This window comes from Larimichthys crocea, chromosome VI (genome assembly GCF_000972845.2).
Source record: "Larimichthys crocea isolate SSNF chromosome VI, L_crocea_2.0, whole genome shotgun sequence".
Classification (NCBI taxonomy): domain Eukaryota; kingdom Metazoa; phylum Chordata; class Actinopteri; family Sciaenidae; genus Larimichthys; species Larimichthys crocea.
Window position 1 is genome coordinate 6829259 of NC_040016.1, and position 19108 is coordinate 6848366.

The 19108-nt window shown below is 39.0% G+C and overlaps 1 long non-coding RNA gene across 2 annotated transcripts; it reads right to left on the reverse strand.

Annotated features, from left to right (window-relative positions):
- Positions 1-2883: 2883 nt before the first annotated feature.
- LOC113745924 (uncharacterized) lies at positions 2884-10944 on the reverse strand. 2 transcript variants are annotated; one of them, XR_003462494.1, is made up of 3 exons: positions 9944-10944; positions 9248-9375; positions 2884-4141 (listed from the first exon to the last, which is right to left on the reverse strand). It is a non-coding gene; the product is annotated as an uncharacterized LOC113745924 (long non-coding RNA). The 2 variants fall into 2 exon arrangements; XR_003462493.1 differs by having other exon boundaries at positions 9248-10944.
- Between the last annotated feature and the right edge of the window lie 8164 nt (positions 10945-19108).

The following is a 19108-nucleotide window of genomic DNA, read 5'->3' on the forward strand; positions in this document are numbered from 1 at the left end:
GTGTATATCCCTCTCAGGTAAGATTTCTTCTGTGTGGTTGTTTGCAAAGAAAAGTAAAACAACACTGCTAGGAAAGCAAAGCTTTACGTTTTTATCCATTTTATCTTAACCTCATCTCTGAGACTTTTGCATGGCTTGTACTACAAAAAAGAAATTCATTTACTGTTCATCACTTCAGTATCTTCATGTTTTTATATAATGTCTAGTTCTATCAATGTTTTGAATACACAATATCTAATTATTATTATTATTATTTTAGGTACAAAAGGACTGTAAAAAAGAGACATTCCTGGATTGTGGTAGCAGCATGTTGGATTGTTGCAATACCACTGAGTTTTGCTCCCATGCTTGGATGGTACAAACAAGAGACCTTGTCTAACTCTGTCAACTCCACTATTGTCTGCCAGTTCATAGCAGTGATCCCCATGTCATACCTGGTTTACTTCAACTTTTTTCTCTGCAGCCTCATCCCTCTGTTGGGAATGACTATTTTGTATGGATGCATTTTTTACACTATTCAAGGAAACCTTCGAGAGAGACCAGGCAACTGCGTCCAAAATCATTCTCAGAACTACCTAAGGAAAGAGAAGAAGCTGGCAGGATCTCTGTTTCTGGTCTTAGCTCTGTTCGCCCTATCTTTGCTCCCTCTCCACATAATGAACACCATAACTTACTTTATGCCGGAATTCGTACCAAAAATAGCTTTCCATGTTGGCATCCTGTTCTCTCATGCTAACTCAGCCGTAAACCCGATTGTGTACGCGTTTAAAATACAGAAGATCAGGGAAGCTTACCTGAAGATCTGGAGACGGTGTATTGCATGTGGAGAAGAAAATCAAGAATCTCAGACAAGCCAGACATCAGACAATAATCTCAGCAGTAACATTAACAATATAGTCAAAAAAGAGTGAAGGAAATTATTTTGTGTTTGACTGTTGAGTATTGACAAAATATATATTTAAGGTATTATCAAGTATATGTACAAGTATTGAGTGAAAGCTAAGAAAGTCAGTAACAGTATGTCAAGTATCTGAAATCCAAAAGTCCTGGTCATGTACTCTGTAAGATGTGTTAAATCTATTTGTGTGCTCTATATGTGGGTGAGCATGTGTGGCTGTGTATTGCGCAAACTACAGAGGAAAAGCTCAACTTCCACTTGTCATTACAGTTTCAGATCACATTAGTTTCAGATCACTTTTGTTTTTTTTGTTCCAGTTCTCCATTCATTTTAACAGAAAGCGCACTTTATTTTGAAAACCTCCAATATCTATGTAAAATTAAATTCACATGCTTTGTATTGTACATGTGTGTACACTTGACCAAAAAAAAGAGAAATACAGGAACAATCTAATATAATCTAACTAAGACCTGTGTAAATGCTAGCAGACTAGACACATTTGCAATCTAACACAAGTCTCAACAACAATCAAACAAGTTTCAGAAATCCATTCATTGCACGGCTGTTATGTTGTACAGATGTTCTTGTTAATTACATTAGCACATGATGACAGATGTTGGCAATGTGCATAATTTTTTATTTTTGCTGATTTTTTTTTTAAGTACAGTGTCACAGCAAGACAGAATAAAAGAGACACCAATTTTTTTTGTTTTTTCTTTTTATGTATTTGTTTGTCTTTTATTTCAGAAATTCATTTTAAATTTCTCATTATTTCTGTCAGTACTGATGTTTACAGGTTTGTTTTTAGTTGTGTAAAAAAGCTAAACTCTTTTCGTTTCATTTCCTCAATTTCAAGACTGTGAATGTGTCTGTTCACACATTTTGTTTCTGTACACAGTCTGTAACACTGAAGTGAAGTTCAGCTTGTAACAAACAACTAAACATGACCTGACATTTCTGCACATGCAAGGTTTTGACTGTGGCACTTTTGTATAAACTTAAATCTCAAATCAGAAATTAAACTACCATCAATCCAGTTTCAATTGTGTCTCTGACTCTGGGTATAATGCAGCTATTCAAGTATATTCTCAGAAAGAAACTAATGATGGTCAACCATGAAGTTGCTGACTTTCGCAACTCTATGCAGCTGACACTTTTAATCCTTTCTCTGATGGCTTGTGGTTTATGGTTTTGTTTTTTGTTTTTAGCAGTGCATCATATTCAGTGAACAGTCATAACTCTAAACTGCCTTGTTAAAGCAGTAAGGGAATCAGATTGTGTAGACTTTCTACATTTATCTGACCAATGTATTTGACAAACATCCCAGTTACAAATAATTCTTAATAAACACTCCATTTCTAAAAAAAAATGTGTTAAATGTAAATATAAACAAAATGTGAAAATGTGCAAAACATTGAAGCCCCATATTTAATTGGAAATAGCACAGTTTCAGCAAGTTTCAACATCTGATAAGAATGCCCGATTTGAATTTGAGACCAGTAACACATTTTAGAAAAGATGAGATGGTGGCAACAGGCCTGGTTAAACATCTCAGTTAATGAGGTTAACAGGTTGGATATGACCGTAAAAGGAGCATCCCAGAGAGGCTGAATCTTTCTGATGTAAAGCTGGGGAGGGGTTCATTACTCTTTGAAAGACTGAGCTGACAAATAGTGCAACAATCTAACACAGTTCATTGCTACATCCATAAATGCAAGTTGGAACTGGTTCCATGCAAAGAGGTTTTTCTTAGTTCTCAAATGCTTACAGGTTGTTGTTAAAAGATATTCTCCTAATTCAGCATTTATTTATTTATTTATTTTTGACAATTTCCAGAGTGATGATAGTCTTTAGCCACAAGATGGCATTAGAGTGGCTCCGTTACCACTTGTGAGTTTTTTCAGCAATGCATCATAGTCAGTGACAATCGCACTTGACAACAGTCACAAATCTAAACTGCATTGTCAAAACAGAAGGGAATCAAATTTTGTTTAGATTTTCTTTATTTATCTGACAGGCAAATATATCTGACAAACATCCCAGTAACAAAGAAACAACTTTATATTAAAGTGCAAATAGCACAACATTTCAACAACTGATAAGTATGACAATTTGATGCCAGTAACACTTTCACAAAAAAAGTTGTGACAAGGCAACAAAAGTTGAGAAATGCTAAAAAAAAATCACCTGATGGAATGTCTCACAGTATTATTATCAATTTGGGTATTAAAAGACCATCTCAGAGAGGGTGAATCTTTCTGTAGTTAGGCTGGGAAGGGGTTCATCACTCTGTGAAAAAACTGAACTGAAAAATCTGCATTTCATAATGTCATTAAAAGATTCAGAGAATCAGAAGAAGTCTCTATATGCAAGGGACAAGGCCAAAAACCAATATTGGATGGCCGTGACCTAGCACCTAAGAGTCCAGGTTTTAAACTGGTCTGCCTGCAGCCCTGACTTGTCACCTACTGAAAATGTTTGGCCTATCAGAAATGTAAAATACAACAAACTAACTGTTGAGCAGCTAAAATCTACATCAAGTGAGATCATCAAGATTATAGCCTCCTCAGTTCTCAGACACTTATAGAGTGTTGTTCAAAGATATTTCTCCTAATTCTCCTAATTGACGATGGCCCCAGATGCACACAGTAGAAGTCCCAAAACGTAGATAATTTCCAGTGTGATGATAGTCTTTGGCCACAAGATGGTATCAGAGTGGCTCCTTTACTTCTTGGCTCTTCAGTATCAGTGATCTCTGTTCCAAGCACTCATTGTACCTCTCAAGGAAGGTAATAGACTGTATAGTTATCACCTGAGTAGGATTTACTCCATCCCACAAACTATACAACCTACTACCTCACCTTGCTAGGCTCAACTTCAGGCACCAATGAATTATCCTTAAAAACAAGATCTCATTCAATATGTAGCAAATGTACTACATGTTAGAATAAACCATTGTTTCTTCTAAATACATAAAGTCTTTGTTGTGCCTGAAATCTCCTCCTGAGGGATGGATGATCTCTTAAATGTACTTCACTCAGTGCATGAGTTCCTTTATCCATGGAGCTTCCCGTGTGCATACAGGCTTCAGCATCATAGCAGATTAACCTGTCTCCTTAGGAAAGACAGTAGACTGTATAGTTATCTCAGAGGGAGGACCCAAACCCCACAACTATTCAATCTACTACCTCAGCCTTAAGGACAGATACTTTTGCAGGTGGCAGTGGAAACTTTCCAGCTGAACTGTGAGAAAAAAAGAAATAAAGGGAGTTTAAGTGAGGTTCACTTGGGTCAAATGGTTAAAAAACATTGTTAGTCTGTGTAGAGGCCAATATGTTAAGCTTTTATTATATCCAAAAGTAATTTCCTTTGACCATTTTATGCATGTATTGTCATTTTTTGTCACAAACTACCTCAGAAAATATGCATATGCACACATAATGTTAAACCACATTATTCGAAGGACATCCCCTGCCATGGAAAGAGTCTGGTAACAGTTTTATCAGGAACTACCTTTGAAGAGTAATTTCCTCTCTAGACTCACCACATAGCCTAAGTCGTAAAATCAAGGCTTAGTTTTTCAGGCTTACAGCCATCCTGACAGTGCTGCTGTGTTTATATAAGTGATATACAGTATCTGACCACTTGCCTTGGTCAGCGCAAATGTATTTGGCCAGTGCTTAGGAATGACAGGTGACAGACACACTGAGCATTAGCATACTAAACGTGCAAAAGAAATACTTTGTTAATGAACTGCACATTAAAGACAAAATACACTTCTGCCACCACAAAAAGCGTGGTAATTTGTGCAGCCCTGCAAAGTAAAAATCACTTCCAGGGAAATTGGCATGTAATGAACGGCAGCTGTGCCAAGAATTAGTGTCTATTTTACTCTAAAACTTGGCATGGGTCTTCCTAGCTCCACCTTCTAACAGACAGAAAGAAAATAGCTCAGTTTAAGCATGTCTTCCCCCAGTTTGGTTACTTCCGTCTCTACAACCAGAAGGCAATGCAAAGCAGAGGAAGAAAGATGGAAAATGGCAGTACCTCAGCCATTTTATGGAGTTGTTTGGCACCCGAACTCAACATCTGTGGTGCAACCTGTTAACTTCTGCCTCCTCCTTTCAATCCCTATCCATAAGATTATTTATTTTTTCATAAATAATGACCTGGTGTTGGGGATTTTGACACTGGCTTAGGGAAGTGGTTGTTCAAATGTTATTTCAGAAAGTCGGTTGTTGCTGATTCAAAAATGCAAGCCAAGAAATTCTGCTAGTGATTTTTGGTGTTGCTTAAGATGTTTTAATACAGGAGATGAAGGTTTGACTTCAGAAAATTGCTCCTTTTGCTCAGTGTGAAAGCCACTTCAAGCCCATTGAAAAAGGAGGCTGTTTTCTGTGCCAGCTAGAGTCTGGGACACAGGCTGGGCAGGGCTGTCTGGGCCCCGACAGAGCCTTACTTTGGCTGAGCTGACTAAGCCCAGACAGTGTTATAGTAGACGGCGATGGTCAACCGATGCAAAGTCTAGGACGCTTTGCATAAATTAGCATGTGAACCATGGTCGCTGAAAAGCGGCTGGGCAGTTCATTAACATTCTGAATTCCTCTTTGGCCTAATTAATGCCGACAGTGATTGAAATGTTTTGGCAGGCCGTGCGGCTGTGGTGCCAGGGCATGCTCATCGGGCCATAATGAAAAGGCACAGGGGCATCAGAGAGTGGGAGGCCTTAATTGAGATGTTGAATTAATCAGACTGTAAATGGTATCAGACTCCTCTAACTGGCTGGCCAATGCAGATAGGGATAGAATGAAAACAGGAGTGGATTCAACTTTCTATACAAGAAAAGTGGAGTGACTACAAAGAAAAGTTTTTGTGATGATGGGTCATTATTGTGGGGTTCTCTGGTGAAACATTGATAACTTTGGGGATCATTTGTTGGTAGGACTGACACTTGCTTATTCCTACTTGTTACCACAGTATGGACAGAGGCAATGTAATTCAAAAGTTGCATTTTCATTTTCATTATCTTACTGTGAAAGTTATATAATATCGAACAGTATCACATTTTACTCTCTTCTGGTCTAATCAGTCAACACACCACCATCACATTAAATCATCTAACAGACTCATATCTCTGTTTGTCAGAATAATCCCTTCTTAAAATGAAGTGTTGACAGTGTTTCATTAAATTATCATTAGTCTGATTCAAACATCCATTCTTCAAACTTGGACCACTTGGAGATAGCTGAACTGCTATTATAAGCAGAAGTTGTGATTAACAAGTGGAGATCGATAGATACATCTCTAAACCACAGGCTCCCGAGGCATGCAAACAGGTATGTTGTTTTGTTTGAGTCAGTCTTACCTTGATTGTTTCCCAATATCCTGTTTTTCATTGTACATCTTTTTTTTTAACAAAAGCTACATTACAAGTAAATGGTAATTAACAATTACAAGTCCATATGAGTTAATGGGAACCAAGAGCTAAAGCAAATGTTTATCTCTCTTTTTTACACCCGGAAGTGATGGTCTATTCCCAAGCTGCCGATGTTAGGAAAATGGCTGCTCTGTTGCAGAGTATAACGAAGGAATGGTGTTATAAATCCATGACCTTCATCTAAGACTCACTCAACACAAGAACAATGAACATATCGCTGACACAGCCATTCAATCTTTCTTCGCATAGAGATGCCTAAAGCAGCTCATCTTACAGTGGTAAACGTTCAACTTATTTAAGATATCCGTGCGACCAAATAAATTTAGTAGATCAAGGCGCAAAAAATACCCATTACAAGTTGGCGTTGGTCCATGATGATCGGCGGAATACGGGGGACGACTGTGAGGGAAAAGACTGGTTGGTTTTCTTATGCAGCTCTCTCCAATATTTGGTGCCAAGAAATGGGCATTGTCTGCGTGCCAAGCTGAATCTCAATGAGACAAAAAGGGGGTGATGTCGTGGATGCAGCATGGCAGAACCCACCACTGAGGGGGGAGGAGAGTATTGGCAGCCAAGCAATGAGAGGGTGCCATGTCAGAAAGGGGGTATGATACCACACAATAAGGTATGGTGGCATAGCTTGCTGCCAGTGTCTGTGCTGTTTGAGCAAGGTGTTCACACATCTAGAGAAAGGACCATTGTTCCATCAGCAGACTTTGCCCATATGTTGGACAAGTGGTTATGTATATGTACCTGAGGTTTTAGTTGAATGTCATCATCTGTGATGTGTCCTATTTAAAACTCCGGTCAGCAAGACTTTATGTCTATTTGACAGGCTGACACAGGCCGAATCTGCTGCACGTCTAACTGTCTTGACGTCTTTTTTAGAACATAATTTTCTAATGAATTTTAATTTTAATGGAGCATCAAATAACTGAGCTATCTTCTATATTTCCTTACAAAAGCACTTGCAAAGAACTTGGGAACTTTGGAAATTATATGTCAATGTCATTTCTCCTGTTCATATTCCCATTTACTGTCTATTCTTTAACATAAGTATAAGATGAACAATTTTTAGACCTTACAGTATGTTTGGGGAAAAATTAAAAAACAAAAACCCAATTCATATCTCTAATGTAAATTACTGTTGTCTAGTCTGCACTGACACTTATTATCACAAGATAGACTGATTTTGATTTTAAGGCCTCAGGTCAGGACAAATCTTATGCGAAGAGAAGAGAATGAAAAGTCCTTATGGTTAGAGGTACCATGCCACTTTTTAGTTAACATACATACTGCGTTTACTTAATGCTTGATAAGTGAATGGGGCAGCATTAAATTGGTAACGTACAAACAACAAAGGTGGTAAGCATTTACTACATCTGAAATACCTTTTACTTACTAAACTGATTTTTTAATTCACCATTTAGATTTTTTAAATTGATCTGTGTCTGCCCACTTTCACCTTTTAACACATTAAGCATCATGATATCTAATTTACTACTAATATAAATTAATTTTATTGTATTCTCACCACTGATCACACCACCATTTATCACAAGGGTAATTTATTGTTATTATATGTGACAAATTACATTTTACACAACTGTTAAGGCTAGTGCTGATAACCTTTTGTTTTTTAAATATTTCCATGTTATAAGAGGTGTTTTCAAGTGCTTTATTGTGGGTTTATTTATTGAATGTTTTATTATAATGATTAAGTGAGAAGACTGTTTGTAAATTTTGCATCCGGTGGAAGTTTCCTGTCTCTAAGCTTGCATGTCAAAACCATATTTTGCTGTATTAACCACTCAGTGAAACATGACTGTTCAATCTTTACTATACATACAATGACATTTTTAAGAGACTGTAGTGAAAGTCTTGTCTTTGCAAGTACTTTTTATGGTTTGTTTTAGTCAAAGTTAGCAGCTTGACAGAGTGTTTGAAAGTTTGTTCAGAGAACTATTGTCATACGTGGCTCTATCCTGTCACGGGAAACCTGCCAATCTAATATTCCACACAGGTTAAAACAAATACTAGGACACCGGTGGAACATCTGGACCTTCCAGATGTTACTCTCAAGATGAATCTCTCTTGGCTTTTGCTCAAAACTAGAACAGATTTAACTGTTAGTTTATTAGTCAAAAGAGTCACATCAAATGCTGTTTATAACCCATAAATCAGTTTGCTAACAAACAGGAAGAGCTGCATGTGTGTATGCAGTATGACCTGATAAAAACAAAAAGAGAAAAAAAAGAGAGAGAGAGAGACTTTGATCCTGGTAACCACAGAGTCACTCAAACCATGGGGAGGAGAGAAACGCAAATAGCGGAGGATATGGCTTTCCAAACAACATGTCATCAAGCAGCATAGCAAGTTCATCTGAGGATAAGTGTGGGGGAGGAGGAAATAAGTTCATTTTCTCTCTCTCTCTCTCTCTCTGCCTATTCTCTCTGCGCCCTCCCCCTTTTTTTTCTTTATTCACCCTATCTGTACAGTACAATATGCCATAATATGTCCTTATCACACACGCAAACACAAGCCTGAAAGCTGACTCGACTGTATGCAAACTAAACCACGCACAACTGCAAACTAAGTAGCATGTGCCAAAATGTTTACAGCTCGCAATACGTCTGGTGTAATACTGTAAACTAGTTTATATGAAGCTATATTTGTAAATGTAGCTAATTTTAATGTCTTTTGTTTTTATAGCTTCCGTGTTTCCTGTGGTTACAAAACAAACCAAGACCCTAACCCTAACCCTGCAATCTTACAATACAAGCCTCTTCATGTATAGAACAATGCTTCCAACAGAGGGATCTGGTTCATACTGGTTTGTGAACAGGTCTATCAAACAGCAGCATTCAAGAACATCTAAGAAGTATACGATTTTTCATGTATGCTGTACAAACCAAAATGCTTATTCCACCCATGTGGGATCCTTTTTCATTTTGTGGTAAAATAGACGGCGAACAGTAGCCACAGTACAGCTGAAGGATATTTTTTGTTGCCTCTGGTTTCTTGCACCTACGTAGCATTCCTGCAACACAGAAACCAAAATGTTTAATAAAAAAAGGCCTAAATGCTTTTTTATCTCTAGAATTTCCTGTTTGAAACGTTGAGGTAATAATCACTTTTGATGGAGTGAAACTTGTTTGTTGTAGCCACTGGAGTTGTAGTGTCTTTAGGCTCCAACTTGTGGTAAATTATACTTAAATGATGCTTTTTACTACAGTACTTTAAGAGGCAGTAACACAGCCACTAAAATGTCTTTTTACTCAGGGCATGTGTTTTATCGAACCATGCTTCATAAACAGACTGCTCATTACACTAACTATACACAAAGGCTTTGGTCATTATTTCTTAATGCTTTTAATCCAAAAAAAAAACTTCATTATTCAAAACAAAATCCCGATGTGTGTCACAATCGAACGGAAATGGTGGAGATTTAGGCATTGTGTTCGGTGGAAGCGAAGCAGACACGTGTACAGTGTGGAAGGTGTCAGTACGAGAAGTGTAAAAATGCAACAGAAATGAATAAAGGGAGACTTCAGTACAAAGACGAATACCAAGGCCCAAACAAAGGCAGAATCAAAAATGACAAATACCTGGAGGTGAGTTTTTGTACAGGTCAGGCTAGTGTTCACCCGCAGAGAATTAGGCCATGGTGGCGGCGGAAAAAAAAAAAAAAAGAAAAAAAAAAAGTGGGTTAGAAATGAGACAAGAATGCATTTCCACATCCCTCTCTCTCGATTGCAAGACGAGGGAAAGGCAGAGTAGTGTACCAGCAAGCAACCCCACTTGAACAGGGGCTGGGGCTTGAGAGCAGTTTCTGGGCCATGCCCTCCTCTCTCCCTGCCCACTTTTGCCCTGCTGCCAAGAGGGAGAGACAGCAAGCAGAAAGGGAGGCAGGAAAAGAAATCATGAAGTCACAAAATTGTGCTGATACGCTCCTACTAAAGATATAAAATCCACCTGAAATATGCATACAAGTAGACTGAGCCATGCTTTGAGGTAAAGTCAAAGAGCTGACTCGCTCTATATACTGTAGACTGTAGATTATATGTCATCCAATAGACATCTCACTTGATTGTTTGATTTGGGTACTGGGAGTGGGTAAAGGAATAAGATGTTACTACTTACATGCTGTCTTGTAACAAAGCCAAAAGTTTGACAGATTTATCTACAGTTGGCCAAACAATTCAGTGCCAGATATATCCTGAAGCATTTCAGAGCAAATGAGTTAAAGGCTTCTCTCAGAACCGTGCAGTGAAGCCTTTTGTCAGCAGTTGGCAGCTTTCCCAGGTAGTACATGCCTCACAGTTCCCATTTTCAGTAGTCACTCCGCACGTCTTTAGTTGTTCTGCACCTGCCTGTGTTTTTATTCGTTTTTGTTGCAGAGTCGATAGAAAAGAAAGCCAACCACTGACGTTCTGATTTAATTTGACTGTACTGGTGAATAGAAACCAGTGTTTACTGTCAACATAACAAAACGAACGAGCGGTCTGGGATGTTTACCACAATACATCCTCAAGTGACAAAATGTGTCACCGAGCTCTGAAGTGAAAATAAGGGCAAGAGAAGGGTGAGTCTCTGGGAAGAAGCAAATCCAAAGGTAATGGAAAAAAAAGACTAAAATAATCCAACATGCAAGTCCTGAATAGAGCACAACGTTTTTAAATTTTCAGATATGTCCACGCCACAGACACTCATCTTTCCTCAGGCAATATCCAAGACAGCTTCCTGTGTGACGTCACAGACTCTTCATTTTTTTAAAGCAGCTATTTCCATACATTTACTTTAAATCCTTTTTTCTCCTCATGCAGTCTCCAGGTCATTTCTGTGTGTATTCCTGAAGAATTTGTAGTTTAAGTGAACAAGAATGAAAAGGCAAGCATGAATCATTGTGCTGACATCTCAGGCAGGTCGGAGAAGAGGCGAGAATCACCCTTTACAAATCTTAACTCTGTCTTTCTCTTCCTGCTAGCGAACACTGAGCTTGTAAAAGTTTCAGCTGCGAAGGCTTGGGCCAGCCTCCTCTGGCACCGTTTCAAAAGAGCACTGCCTGTTTCAGAAAAACGAAGGGGACAAGTCTCCAAGGGGAGTGCTGGCTCTTTGCACTCTCTCTCCCGCCACCCTCTCTCACTCTTTCCCTCTCTCTCGATGACTCAGGGCAGTGACCGCTCTCAGGACTTTTACTCTCTGCTCCCTGGGTAATGCCAGCTCGGTCCTTAAGGCATCTGTTCATCTGTTAGACATCCACGGTAGTTTGAATCGCTCCAGAGAGGCTGGTCTGTATCACAGACACCCAGAGAATAGGAAATGCAAGCTACAGCACTATTTCCTGGATACTTTGTCCTCCATTTCAGATTTGTGTCAAGCTCTCACGAGGCTCAGCACTGCTTGTGTTACAGTTCACACAAGGTTTTGGCTGCTTTGCCTTTATTTCTGCTCTGAGCGCCTCAGGGATTCTCATCTAACCCTTCCACATTGCTTCCTTCACGTAGCCGTCCAAATATGCTATTTCTTATTTGCAACATTTAAACTGGATAGTTCATAAGAATAATGCACTCAATAGCAGAAAGTGCACAAAAGAAGGTTATGGTAAAATGTTTTATGTTTTATTGCAAAGCCTTTCTGTGCATGAGAGCGAGGCTGTCATCTGTTTCCTGCTGGACTAAAAGCTGTGCAAAGTCCATAACTACAGTTACTGTACTCCAGAAATACACTGAACCTTCACACAGTTATCTACAGTGGGGAGGGTGTAAAGATCACATAACCTACTGTAAGATGTAAAAATTATGAGAAACAACTGCTTCTTCTTCTTCTTCTTCTTCTTCTCAGAGACTGTAAAAAAGTCGGAATTTGCAATAGGCAATGCTCCATCTATAGCCAGTGTTTGAAGTCGTCTATTGTGTGCTACAGTAGAAACATGATAGAGCCCCGTTAATCTCACACACTTGACCTATCACATGTGTATGACAGCGTAGATGCATGTACAGTGCATTCACCTGCACATCTGCATATATATTAGTGTAGCTTTGATGATTGTGTTGGCCTTAATAGCATCTATGGCGCCAGTCTCTGAGGTCTGCCCTCTGGGACCATCCATTTGAGAGTTTGCTTACAATACAGAAGTGATGTCGTCACCACCGACTCCGCAATTTGCACGTCTTTGTGTATTTCAACGGCCTCCCCTCCGATTTTTCTCTCCTATGGGTCAATAAGGGCACATAATGCACTGTGTTTTGTGGCTATAATGTGATTCCCTAGTATCTTGCTGGGAAGATTTTATTAACATGGAAGAGGGTGAGTGAAGAAGTGTTCTCACTTTGCTCTTTATTAGATTTGGCACACTGCTGCTCGAGCTTTCATGGGAAACTCTTGTTTCAGCACTGTCTCTTATAACCTGAAGTCAACCCTGGTGATCAAGCATGAACAAAATACTCAGGCAACATAAGAACTAACAACATTTAAAACAAACAAACAAAGAAAAAAACTGGGGAGTTTTTAAGCACATAGAGCACAAAGATATGTGATATGGATTTCGTGTAGTTTTATATTTTTGTAGTAAAACTCAACTTTTTTGAGAAGACGATACTGGCAGAAAAGAGTGCTAACATTCCAACATGTTAAAGCAACACTGCAGAGAGATTAGTATTTTTGTAATTTAGTGCCCCCGTTTTCAGAGTGGAATGCCACTGTGGTAAAAATGGACGGCTATACACGTGTATTGTTAGAATTATATTACTTATGATCAAAAACTAGTGATTTAACAACGTCAGTCAAACATCAAGCAAAACCAACAACATGTGGCATAGCAGCCAGCTAATATTACTTAATACTTCAACAGCAAGAAGCCCGGCTCGGTGTCTGTCTTTCAGCCTTTTATTTCATGAATTTCAAAAATTCTTGCTCATTCACTCTCTCTTTTTCTCTTCTCAGCTTCATGCGTCAACACCCCCTTCAGTTTTTCCACGTCAGTCATTATGTTCATAGAGGTTGCTCAGCCAGGTTACACTGTCCGCTTTCCCAGGTCCTGGTTCGAGCACGAGACTGACTTTGTTCCCCGTCAACATTCCCCTGGACCCCGGCCTGAGAATTTCCTCTTTTTCAGGGTACAAACACTAACACTATAACAACTGCCTCTGGCTATAGATACTTTACTGTCCATCAGGAAACTCTGTAAATCACTAAGAGTGGATCTGCAGCAGCCAGAGGGCATCAGAGATAAAGCAGAAAACAAAGCAGTTAAATAGTTGGTGGTATGCGACTTAGAGCCATTACGTGTCACACACTTCTTGGAGGTGATCATACTCGGAACACAAAGTTACATAGTGCAGAAACCTTTAAAACCTGTTTTTTAATGGACGAAAAGTTTCAATGTCGCTTTAATGTTAACAAGCATATCCGTATGTATATTTAATCTGATAGCCTCATTTTCCTTTGGCGCCACCCTTAGGTCAGATTAATACTTTTTTCCACACCAGTAATAAGAATCTAAGAAAGTAAACTTGTCTGTCCATTTTTCAGGATGTGACCTTGTTGAATCAACAGTTTGATGTTGTGAGTTTCATTTTTATCTACAGTCCAAGGACCTATTTTTGCTCCTGAATGTCATCTTTCCATTTATAATGAATGGAGGAGACCTCCTGCCATTGTCTTCATTTTCTACCCCTCCACCTTCCTTGAACAATTCTTCCTTTGGGGATAGATTCATTTACCCCAGATTTTCCTGTTTCGTCTTCATTGTTTGTCCTTCCTGAGATATGGGCCCTGTCTGAGTTGATGATTCACCCGGCTTTACAGTGCCACTGGGTTCACGTCCTCAACGACGTGCTGTTTCAGCACTGAACCCGCGGGTGAACTAAAATACCATTATCATCACCCCCTCCTCAAACACAGGTCACTGCCACTGGAAGCTCTACCTTTATGTATCTAACATAATTCTTCCTGGCTTAATGTTTGCACAACTGCTTTGAATGGTCCCTGTTTCACCGTAAATATGATTAATGTGTTTTCATTTCATTCAGCCTTGTTGTTACAGTTGTTGGTATAGTAAGAGCTGGTTTTACAGCCTCTCTGGTATACTCCTGCTGCTTCTCATTGCTTCAACAATGTTTACCATCTTCCTTGCAGTAATAAAACACAAATGACATGAAAATGGATTGGAAACATATACGTAGCGTACGGTGAGAAACTCCTTGTAGATCCTGTCTCTTTAAGATCTTGATGGCTTCTCCGCTGCTCCCTTGAGGTCGCTGGCCTTCCTTAGGCCGCCTGCCAACTGCCATGTTACTGTCAAACGTTTGCAGAAATGCCAGCAAAGCCATTAGTCTAGACCCTTTTCAAGAGTCAGCAGACTGGACAGCGTGAGCAGCACTGTGATGCACAGAGACAAAGAGTCTGCCCTTATAAAACTACAAAACACATAACTTTTCCTTCTTTATTTCCTATCACATGCGTTATTGTTCACTTCAGCTCTCCTCCCATCTCCGCTTGTGAGCTGAGACTACAACCAGACAGGACTGAGATGAGGGTTTGAGGTTATAGAAAACCACCTTTGCGATGGACAATTAACTTTTTGAAATATTACCCTTTGGGTTTAGTCAGTCATTTTTTAAAATATGTAAGCGTGAAGTCAATTACAGTACCTCCATGTGCCCCCTGGTGCCTCACAGCTGCTTCTTGTATTGTTTTTGTCTCTTGGGGTGCAGCAGCATCTGGTGGTTGACTGAGGATATGACACTTTGTTTGTAAAATACTGTACTGACTGTCTTTTTTGATTTAGGGAAGTTCACATGTCAGATCTTTTTTACCATTATATAATGCTATCTTAATTATTATGTTGTCCTAGCTGTAAAAGTAAAGAAACCTTCCTTTTTCTCTCTATCTGCCTTTATATATGGATTTTCTTAAACAAACAATAACCACCATGTAGATGATTTTTCTGGTTTAGTTATGCGCCACACACTGAATTAAAACCATCATTTATTTTCGCCCAGTTCACTGAGTTTATATTTATTTTACTGGGGATCCTCCTGAGCTTTCCTATGAAAATCCTAGAAATGCACACAGATGGTGAGCAGCTGATTAAAGTAATCCCAGTTGAAGGGTCGGTCATCCTGGTTGTGTGGTAGTCGATGGGGGGACCTGTTGCTTTGTTAAAAATCCTCTTAGAAGTCGGGTCATGTGACCCCTCTGTGGGCTACAGGATGTGTATGGGTGCTCACAAGCTGCATGGATCACACTGCTGTCTAGAAAAACCAACTGCTTGGTGAGAGGCATGTTTTTTGTATTTATATACCTTCACATACATGTTTGAATATTTGCATGTGGTATCCTTGTCAGTACACTGTCCTTCTCATGTTTGCTTATTAGGACCAAAATCTGGATGTAACCTGTTTACACATCAGCCATGCCCCTCCACAATCACATCGTGAAAGAGGCCTGGACACAGGAGAGGTATGTCAGTATACAGCAATACACAACTTTGCAAATGTATGTACAATCCAAGAGGCCAATTCAGTGTTAGATATCCATTTCTTCTTCCATTAGTCCGACCTGAGGCCTTATGATTTTCTGAATGTTTTTGTCGAGTTGAGTATCAAGGGAAAGCTTTGATTGTTGCTGTCAGGCAGACCAATGTAGGTCCCATTCACACCTCCCCCGTGTGACCTGCTGAAGAAGAATGACAATGACACAAGTGTAAGATGAGAAGCTTTTTACACCTTCTTGGCTACTGACTGCCAAAATATGGGTACTATGTTAAACTATTTACACAGATCCTAGAATTACCTCACAATGAGCCTTTTATATCTGTAGACACTGTGGTCCACCATGTTAACCTGTTATGTTTCTACAGTAGCCCAGAACGGACAAACTAAATGCTGGATCTAGATTTTATGTGTTTTCATGCTATGGAGGAGATGGTGAGGCGAGGGGCCTGCAATCAGCAACAACACAGCTAGATGCCAATAAATCCTAGATATAACTTAATATCTTTGTGTTTTGGAATATGCAATAAGAATATGCCAACTTGGGTTTTGGACCTTTTTTAACATTTCATGCACCAGACGATCCTTAATGATGAATCAAGAAAATAATTGACAGGTTAATCGATATTGAAAATAGTCGTTAGGTACAGCCTCATTCCAGATCAAACATGCAAAACCAAATGATTCAGATTATAAACCATATAGCAAAATAAAAGCTTACACTGAAATGACACAAGATGTAAGAACTGATCAAACTGCTATGATACCGAACAACGAAGATAGTAATATTATTGTATTAAATTAATAACACATGTTTAGTATGTTGTCATGTATGTATGTTGTTTTTTCCCCCCCAGGATTCAAGACGATGAGGACTCTGATTCAGTTCAGCAGCTCCAAGTTCAGGTAAATCTTTTATTTACATTTAGGAGTAGACGTTAGCCACAAATACTAATGACCTACAGTACAATATCTGTACTGAAGCTATTATAAGTATGTTGGATGTAAACATTAGTTCTATGCCTCTGGATAGTGGACACACATGATAAACAAATCTTCTCCCTCCTCCCGAGCTTTTGTTGGTTTGTCCCGTTGACGTGTTCCTACAGAGCAGATGGCTTTACACATAAATCCTATTAACAACTTTCTGCTGATGGAGACGCAGTGAGTACAGGGCTTTCCCACTCTTTCATTATCTCCGCCGAGAAGCCTGCTTTTTTATTTTCTAACCTCTAAAGAGAAGCAGTGGTAGCCTAGAAACTGAAGTTGGAGGCCACGCCATGTCTGCAGAGAAGGTAAAAGGGTGGGGTTGTGGCTTTGTGGATTTTTCTTTTATTGACTTTCAAATTAGATTACTTCTGAGTGTTCATTCAGCTGCGTATTGATGACGTAATGATATTTAGGGAGTGAGGCCTAAGTCATAACAAAGGTTACTTTAAGAGTCAAATAACAAATTTGCTGTTGTCATACAACAATAATGACTATCCAAGTTTAGGGTAACTGCTCTTTATGCAAAGCCCCTCATAGGAAGTGTTTCATCAGAGTAATCAACAAAGACAATATTCAGACTCACTCCAGGCAGCTGCAGCAGGGGGCACCTTCATATCTGTCATTCAGTTGAATCTCAATTGATGTTTTGTCTCATCTCCCAAGCGATGCATCTGCAAAAGCACGCATGAGGGATTGAAGGCAGTAATCCAAACTACTTACAGTGCTGTGGTGACGTCCAAACCAAATGCAACTGCAACGGCACTTCCTTCTTCATGTCACTTCCTTTTTTACTATATTTACTTTGAAAAGTTTCCTTTATATAAATCAGTTCATTTTTAGCTAATCGTCAAACAGATCTTGCATCATCAAATGCAGAAATTAGGTCACTGGGTCCTTTTATACAATAGGTTAAGGTTATTATTGGATCATAACTTCATAAATCTGCTCATTAAATTCAAGTCTTGTGAACTGCAGTGATTGGGCAACATGTATGTCATCCAAAATTTATTTGAAACAGCTCTGGGGCAGCGGCAAGACAAAATAGTTTTGAGGGCAAAAATAACTGTAATGGAAAAAATGCGACAATTAAATGGAAAAATAAAATAAATAAATATGCTCATTTAGGTAGGAGGTAAAATTTAATCTGATAAACATTAACACATTTTTACATAACAGTTCATTACAAATGCCAAATCTGCTGTCATTACTCTGAGTTGTGGACACAAATAGACTTCCATCATGCAGGATCTACATCTAATAGGATTACCTTTACTGTCTCTACTGGCTGCAATCACACTGACCTCCTTCTGTGTGACTTGGAGAGTGACACACTGTTCCTGTTAGTTTGTACAAAGGTTTAGTCATCAGACTCCTGTCATATAATAATGTCATAGTGTGAGTAAGAAGACATAAATGGATATTGTGTGGTAAAAACAAATGGTCAGACTGCTCAGATGAAAGTTTGTATTGCAGGCGTTCAATAGATAAACAGATAAAGAGTCAGTCCTTTACTTTACGTATTGTCCTCAGAGAAGTTTCCTTAGTACTCACCGATACCTGAACAACTTACATAACAGTTAGTATCAGCATAGTATCATTGTTATTACCTCATGCCATGATGTTTCAGTCACTTCCTGTATCTAAACCACAAATGATTATTTTTTATTTTTGCACTGATGTGACGATATCCTTTACGTAATTCAATATGAACCACTGACCAAACAATTACAACAAGTTCTATTTTATACTAGAACAACAGGAGCAATAGTATAACTCATCTAAATATGTTTGTCCTTTCCACCCCATGCTTCACATCTGACCTTCTAATGGTGAGTTGTTATTTTTTAATAAAAGGCTCCCAGTTTTTATTTTCATCCAGCGTTTGTCACCTTCTCTCTACTCTCTTGTCCTTCTCTCAAGAGTCTCACCTCGAATCTCTTTTGTATCTTTGAAGAAAATCCATAGAAGCCAAAAAAGAAGAAGGAGGAGGCAAATGGCACAACAGAAGCCAAGCTGAATGGAAAGGAGGCCAAGCCCAAAAAAACAAAGACCAAGAAAAATGAAGATGTATCAGAAGAGGACACTCCTGCCACCCAAAGTGAGGGCTTTAGTGAGAGAAGCATTTCAAATGACAAACTGTGATATTTGGCATGCCTCTACTTTGATCTAACCACACTCCTTACACCACTTTTACCTCATCGACATTATAGACGGAAAGAAGGTGAAGAAAAAGAAACCAGAGAAAGATAAAGAACCAGAAAAAGAAAAAGAAAAAGAAAAAGAGAA